We start from the raw sequence: 8,942 nt of genomic DNA, 5'->3' as shown, positions 1-8,942 counted from the left end.
GGCTGTGCCCTGCTCAGCTTTAAAAGTAGGACTACAAAGGGACATAAGATGTACGCTCATCCCTGGTGAAGCTTGTGGACTAGTGAGAGAGATGGTGAAGGTGAAAGGACACTGCTGTGATGGGAGTACAGCTGCAGATTCTACCAACCGTGGGCAAAACCCTTAGAGGGCACCTGGAGGAGAGGGAGAAGGAAGCTAGAGTCTGCAGGGCAGGCCTTCCCCTCCTTCTCCTCCACCCTCCTCTCCCCCATGGAGGGCCTGCCTGGAGCAGCCCCGCCCACTCCCCATTGCGCAGGCTCAGGAAAGGTTCCTCAGTTAGGCTGTGCCTGGGGGTGGACAGGTGCTCTCCCGTCATCATCCAAACCCACTATCTGATAATGTCTGATGGCTAATGCATGTCTGCAGGCCACATCTGGGCGTGGAACAGGAAGCTTAGGGCTCCTTGACCTGACTTTTCAGCTTCTTCTACCTGTTCTTCCTGCTGCCTCCACTGTCCTTCCCTTTGCTAGGGGTGAGGTGACTGCTCTACTTGGCTGCCTCCAGCCTGGACAGAGGGTGAGGACTATTACTGAGCTATCCGTGTGGTTCTGTTATTCAATCCCGGGCAGTGAATGTGAGCTTTGTCCTCTCAGGCACCTGTGAGCATGAACAGAGTGGGCCCTGGGGATCAGTGCGCGTGGCTGGGTTTGAATCCTGGCTCTGCCCCTTGGTCACTTTTTTGCTCCTTGTTGTGCTGACCTCTCTGGGTCTAGTTCTCCTTGTGGAAAATGAAGTAAGGCATCTACCTCTTAGGGCTGCCCTGAGGCTGAAATGAGATCATGTGCATGAACCACTTCCCACAGCACCTGGCCTTCCCCAGTGCACGTGCCCTCAGTGTGTCGTACTGTGCACTATACTATTGTAATTGCTTTTAGAGAACTCACTTAACTAAGTCAAAATCTTTTCAGTTATAGAATTAGTATTAAAACTCAATTCTTCACATTCTTAATATAACATTTCGCATTACACCATTTGTTATGAATGTTGCATTCAAGAAATATTGTCAAATGTTTCAATGAGCAGTGATAAGACTATGATTGAGATTATACAGTTATAAAAAATATTCTAGTAGATATTTCCAAATCTTGATAGGCATTGCAAGTTATCATTAATGAAATCAGAAATCTGAGACAAGTCACAGAAATATCCCTGAAATATGTATACAATGTATTTCTTAAAACAAAGTACTATAAACACCTAATAAATTAACTAAAGAAAAGGAATTAAACTCAAAAACTAAAACTAAAACCAAACCTTTACATTGCTCTCTTTCAGGAAAAATAAAAAGGTAACAGTAGAAAAACCTATATTTGTATTTTTCTTTAATTGGAAAAATATAGTCTATGGTACCAATGGAATGGTTAAGACATTCTTTGCATCTAGTAAAGTATATTATCATTTTATCTGGGCCAGCCACATATTCTGCTTATCCTGAACTGTCCTAGTTTACCCCTACTTTCCTTGAATCACTTTTGTTTAGCCTATGTCCCAGATTTTTCATTTTTTAACAAAATGTTACTATTTGTAGTTATATAAAAACATGTCAGGATTATTTTGGTCGATCCCCCACTTTGTTATTCCAGCTGTGAAAACACAAATGGGTGAAGAACAATATTCTCACTTTAACATATGGTTAAATATGCTGAAAGGCACATGTCTTTTCCTGATCCTTTCCAGAGAAGGTAACTCCAACCAATATTTCAGACAGCATGTACAGCCCTCACTGGGAAAAAGAATACAGTGAGAAAAGTATTCAAAGCTATTATCCAAGGCCCCCACCCCCAGCTAGGTCGACGAGCCAGCTGTGGCATGGGCTTGGCCACGGTCTGTGAGATACATGACATCACAAGGCACAGCTGGCAGCTGGTGGGATCAGCATGAAGTTAGAGAATTACAGTTTTGGTGGATGTGAGATAAGTATAGGGAACACAGATGCCACAGTCCTGCCATCGAGCACACGGAGAGTTAGCCTGAGGCTTCTTATTACACAGGACTGGTCATTTATTGTTCTGTGTAAATCAAAATGAATGTTCATTTCCTTAGTATTCAGTGATTATTTAATTTTTAGCCATAAACCCTTTCTGCAGCAATAGCCCAACCCCCCCAAAGTACATATGTAATGAAAAAATAATAACTGAATTTCCATTTCTTACGAACGTTGGTGTCACTTGTACACAATGTTTGTCTACATTTACTGGATTTATCACTGGCCACAAGCAAAGCAGAAGAAAAAGATAAAATTGCTAAAGAAGCAGTAGCACCAGTTCCATGAGTGAAGAGCTATACTGCTAAGGCTGTGCCCTAAAACAAAGGTTTAATAGGTACAGTTGCCTAAGGTGTATTTACAGACAATTCATGAAGCATGATATTGTATTCAGATCAAATGAGATACTGAACTACAAATTTCTGAGACAAATGTCTGGGCGGTGTGCACCTCATCTTTTCAGCAGCTCTTCATTAATCGTATGTTAAAAATATTTGAGCCTTTGATGAACCACTTTGTAAAACAACTTAGGTGTCCTAAAATAATACTGTGTCTTTCTAGAAGCTAGCCCTCTAAACTGTGTTTGCATTTTGTTTAAAAAATATAACCTTGGAATCTTCATTAAAATCACCCAGTGAGTACAACAATAAATAAATAAAATTTGGGAGCTTCTAGTGAATTATAATTATGAATAATAAAGATGACAGAGAGGAAAAGATATATAAATGTAGCCCTATGGGGGGGATTGAATAAGTTAAAATAATGAAAAGTCAAAGAGTAAGATTTTACTTTGAAATTCTATAAATGCTCTTTAGATATCTTATAGAAAAAAAAACCTTTCAATGGCACTTCCATTTTTAATTGGATAAAATATTTTCTGTACTTGAATAGAAAAACTTGACAAGTTTCTAATTTTTTCCAGCATCTAAATTTGGTAAAACAGTCAAAAGCCTCATATGCAGAGGTAATATATATCTAATACTATTACATAAAAATATTTTCCTAAAGAAGTCACCTAAATAAAGGAAAAGGACAGTGCCTGGGAAATTCTTTGGATTGAAAGATTAACACATTTTAATATAAAAATTGTATTGAGATTTGCCTTCATTTAGTGGAATTTGTTTCAGGCTTACCTTGGAATTTTTAAGGAAAGAATTTCTCAATTACAAATTAATAGTCTACAGGGAAGAGTCAAAGATAAACAATTTTACATTTGTTAATCACAAACTAGAACTTAAGAAAAGATTGAAGCCTATTTTGGTAAATAGATTAAAAATATATTAAAGATAAGACAATGCTGAAAAAATAATGTTCTTTATAAAAATACTGTAGATGTGATTTTAGATAGAGATGTAAGGAATGGATTAAAGTATATGAAAATTCACCGGTAGTAATTCTGTTGTATTTTTATAGATAGAAAAACTCAGATAAACAAAATAGATCTTTTTTCTGCTTTATATAGATGAATACATGTTTATTTTTTGACAGTTTTATTGTCCAAAAATTCTAAAAGTTTATTTCATAAATCTAACACTATGATTAAAATAAGTATGATTAATAAATATAATCACGTTTACTATCTTTTACTCTCAGGGGTGTCCTAGTATGGACAATATATTATGGGTTCACTTTAAATTCAACAGTTGGCTGAACAGACAGCTAATATACTACCACCAAAAATATTCTGTCTCCACAGATGCCAGTACACATTTCCCTGAACTTATTTTGAAAAAAATTAAAGACACAGAAAATAGTCATACCACATATGTCCATATATTGTCACTAAGAATTATCAATTTTTAATATTTTGCAACCAATTTTCTCTTCTCTATATATGTATGTACACATATATATCTATATTCCTTTATTCCTGAATAATTTACAGTTAAGTTGCTAATAGCACAGCACTTCACCACTAAATTAGAGTCATTAGGAATTCTTTTGTGCCTCAGAGCTTAGCTTGTGATCAAGTTAAGCAAGCCTACATTTTGGTATAGAGTCATTAAAATCATCTCAGCTTTAAGGTTATAATTAATAAATTATAATCACCTTCAGCATTACATTACTTAATAGGTGAATAAATTTATTTCCCCGTATTTGATAAATATTTATTGAGAACCTGTTATGCCAGTTTCTCTATTTAATAAGTGATGAACATAACAGTCAAGTCTATACACACAGAGGACTTAAATTTACTGAGTTGTGACAAACAGGAAATAAATTAATAAGCATATAATATATCATTAAGAGCTTTGAAGAAAAATAAATCAGGGCAAGTTAATTGTTAACAACTGGAGGTACTGTCTCAAATAAGAGTATGTAGCTAGGCCATTCTTTGGAGTTACATTTGAACATAAACTTGAAAGAAGTGAAAGTGTCAGTCATATGAACATCTGGCAGTACAATGCCACAGTCCGAGGGAGCATCAAGTGCAAAGGCCTTATTGAAGCATAAGTTTTGTTTGATTGAGGAAGAGTAAGAGGGTGATGTAGCCTGAAGGCAGAAAATGATGGAGAATTGCACAGGTGATGATGCCAGAGCAGCTGCCAGGTTGGAGGGGATCACACAAGGCCTTTTAATCATTATTCAGTCTTGGATCTCAGGATGTGCAAACTACAGCTCTTGGGCCAAAGGCAGCCCGTGGATTGCTCTGGATGGCCTATGAAGCCCGTAATTTTTTTTGTTGTTTTACGTTTTCAAATGCTTGTTAATAAATCATCAAAAGCAAAGGAAAAAAACATGTAGCAGAGACTATATGTGAAACCAGGAAGCCTAAAATATTTACTTTCTGGCCCTTTCTAGAGGAAAAAAAAGGCAACTCTGGATTGAAAGTCACTAGGATTTGAGAGTTGAAGAGTCACATACTCTGATTTACATTTTATGATGATTATTCTGAGGGTTGTGGTGAACATATTCTGCAGATGAGGAGGAGCAGAAGCAGGAAGATGTGTTAAGGTGCTATGGCAATAGTCCAGGCACCAGGTGGTGATGGCTAGTCTGGGGTGGTAGCCTTGGAGCAGCCAACAATTGGCTGGATTTGGGATATAATTTGAAGGCAAAGCCAGCAGAGTTTGCTGATGGTATGGTGTATGAGGAAAAGAGAACAGTCTAGGATAAGTCCTAAAATTGTAGACTGAATGTATTAATTTATTACAATGTATTAATTTTCCTGAGAAGGGAGGACCCATAATGGACATTTTTTGACTGTGTTCAGATTTGCAAAATTTTTTTCTCCCTCTAGAATTAAACTCTTCTTGCAGATTCTATTATTTCCATATACTTTTTGTTAAAAATGGAGAAAGAAAGCTGCTATAGCAAATGAATGCAGAAAACATTAAGTTATAAAAAGTTATCATCTTTCTTAATTACTATTGTTTAATATATTTCCATTTTAATCATCAATTTCTTTCTCTGATGCTGAATTTCAGAATAACAGCTTAAGAGGGCAAGTGTGTTTTGTGAAAAACATCGAAAATAACAGTCATATTCACTTTAAATATATTTTGTCATCTTACTGCATCTCTACTGGAGTTAAAGAACTGTTTTTGCTCATGTATTCACGTAGCCTATAAACATTTTTCCATTCTGCAGAGCTAATCTGAAATAATCATTTCCCCAGTTATATTCACCACCATGAGACAATTTCCCAAAACTATGGTATCTGCTTTTTAAAAAGTGAAAGTCCTTTAATGCTGATATTTCCACTTTCTTAAAAAACTCACTAGCCTTTGCTATACTCTTTTCTTATATTAAAAAAAACCCCTAATTTCTAATCATATCAGTATCTCTATCTCCCCTGTATTTTTTCAGTAGAATTCAATCAACCATTTGCTTCCTGAAGGACTTTTAAGTTGGCCAGTATCTTAGGAAAGAGTTACATGGGATATATGATGAAGTATCATCGTAATCAACACTTTTAAAAAAGAAGAAAAAAATCTTAAAAGTAACTATTCATATCAAAGAAATCTCTCATATTATTGCTCTAAATAGGTATTCTATTTATTATAGATTATCATAGTGTGGCTATGACTCTGACAGCACTCATATGGCAAACAGTCGGAGGGACGGCTACTGCTTCCAACATTAGCGGCCATTCCATCATGGCGGGTAGGTAGCTTACCTCCCCGTGGATCAACTGTATTCCTATGCATTGATGACTGTAATAACCACTTGATTCAAACATTTTGAAAAATAGGGCAGTATCTACTAAAACTCCAAAACTAAAGATAGGCTTATCCTACAATCCAACAATCCCAATCAGCAGTATATAGATATGCAAAAGGAAAGTAAAAGAATGTTCATATCAGCTTTATTTGCCATAGGCCAAACTGGCAACTATCTGAATATTCACCAGAAAGAACACGGAAAACAAACTGTGGTCTATTCAAACATTAAAGACGCGAAGGAACTTCTGATCTACCCAATATGGATGGATTACATGGCCTTTATGTTGAGAAGAAGCAGCCAGATACAAGTTAGCATATTGTGCATGATTCTATTTGTATGGAACTCAAGAACAGAGAAAACTAATCTAAGCTGGTAATAGTCAGAATGGTGTTACGCATTATGATGGGATATTAGATCTGAGGTTATAAAGAAAACTCTAAGAGTCACAGAAGCGTCAGTATCTTGATTTGAATAGTACTTATGGGATACAAGAGAATTTATCCAGGAATATGTATGTGGAAAATGCAGCAAATTGTTGAGAAAAGGCAATATTTCATTTTATGTTTAAGTTATGATTTAATAAAAAATTATGTACAGCAGTTTACACAGTACCTGGAACATAGTAAGTGCAAGAGATGATAGCTATGGACGAATATGTGTCACCTAAAACCTTCAGAAATCAATGTCTGGTTACATTTAGACAAAAGTTAATATCAAATAGTCAGAGGAAGATTAATTTTAATAATTTAATAACTGGCTAAATGTTCTATAAGCTATGTATCATATATAGATGTTTAGGGCATCATCTGCACACCAATAAAATATTATGCCATTTAGTTTAGGTAGTAGGAACTTACTGTATATTTAGATAAGGTTCAGAAATTTAAGAGAAAAATAATTTACCATCCATCAATGAGACTGATGAAATGCTTGATGAAACTTTAGTGCCGAAAGCAAGAGATCTGATATGATAGACAGATTAGGCACTTCTCTAAATGGCTGACTCACAAAATCAATTCTCTCATTTTTTTTGACACAGATAGAAATGAAGATCAGATGCAATCCATTGCATTTAATATATCATTTGATTAACCTGTTTTGACAGATGTCCTACAGCATCCCTCCTCCAGCAAAGAATATACAGTTTTTTTAAAATTAATATAGTTTCACATTTTGAGCCAGATTTACTATAATTAACAGGTGAACATAACAGAGATATTAATATATATTTTCTTGTTTTGATCCAGTCTTGGATTAACCATCTCAGAGATTAGAGACTATAATTTTTCATTTGCTACTAAACATCTTTATTATAGTTTAAGACTAAATTTTTATTTTTGTGACATATGTGACATAAAAGTGCTAGGGAAAAGCACTTTTGCATATGCAATCTCACTTTTTACCCACTTTCCCATCAGTACTTTTCCAGGTATAGATATATATTTATATATAATTCACTTAGACATCACTTGTCTCCCTGAGTTAATTAGCTACTTCGGAATTTCTAGTGAACATAAGGTTCCAAATATCTTAACACATATTTTTCTTTTTACCCTTCTAGCATCCCCTTATCATTTTAGGTGACATGTGCACTTCATCATCTCAGGCATGTAGTATTAGGAAACTAAATGACTGGACTAAAGGAGTATGTAGTTTGGTATCAGATCTAGATTCAAATCTCTGTTCTCCCATTTACTAGAGGTATGGCTTACTCACGTTATTTGATCACCTAAAGTTTAGTTTAATCCCTCTGAAAATGAGAATGATGCCATAATGGGATGTCTGCAACAATAAAGATGAGATCAAGTGGCTAATTACTGCCATGTAATCCCATAATAAGTGGTACCTACTTTTATGCAGGTTCATTTCTTACACTTCCTTCAGACCCTAGCAAATGTAAGAAAAGTACTCTCAAGCCAAAGGTAAACATCTGTACCTTTCATCACAACTTTCCTGAACAATTTTCATGGGACAGATAACGCATTTTTTTTTCCTCTTGTTCTCAGCCTCTCACAGCCTGATGCTGTGTTTGAACAAGACAGAAATCCACTGCAAATCTCAAATGTTTGGAATACTGAGAAAAAGGACTTTATTTTAAATTATATTCTTCCTTCAAAGACGTTTTGTTATCCAACTGTCATGTACAAAGAAATCTTAATAGGATAAAAGGACTGTTTTTCTTTCCTTAATTGTGATGGCCCCTAGACATTCATTTCAATATCTGAGAAAGAGATGAGAGAGAAATGTGGCGTAAATACCTCACTCCATTAACTAGTTCATGTCACTCAGCAAACTTCGGTTTAAATACCAGTTCCTTCAGAGATAGGACTAGATTTTTCAAATCCCTCTTCTTTGCCTCTTCAATAACCAAAATCCCTGGGGAGTTACGTATAGTACCTTTCATCAGCGGGCCTGTGTTATGACACTATTTATAAGACAAAGAGATTGACATTTGGCAGGGAAAAAATGGACCTACAGTGGCCTAGAGGACAAAATATATCGCATACTCACTCAGGCGCAAAGGAGTGATACTCCCTGAATGGATATTAAACGCCTGGGAAGCCAACTCAGAATCTTTCACAGTACTGTGTGTTATTTTTCTGGGTCAGTTCTTTCTTTAATGCCCTTCCCAACTTTGATAAAGTTTCCTCTCCAATGTTTCTAATATTGAAATGTGGGAGTTTCAAAGACGAACCCAAAGGAATCACACTATACCATATAATTAATCTTGATATCGAGGATTTTCTGACCT

This window comes from Vicugna pacos, chromosome 11, assembly GCF_048564905.1.
Source record: "Vicugna pacos chromosome 11, VicPac4, whole genome shotgun sequence".
In the NCBI taxonomy this organism is placed as follows: Eukaryota; Metazoa; Chordata; class Mammalia; order Artiodactyla; family Camelidae; genus Vicugna; species Vicugna pacos.
This window is presented reverse-complemented; position numbering follows the sequence as displayed.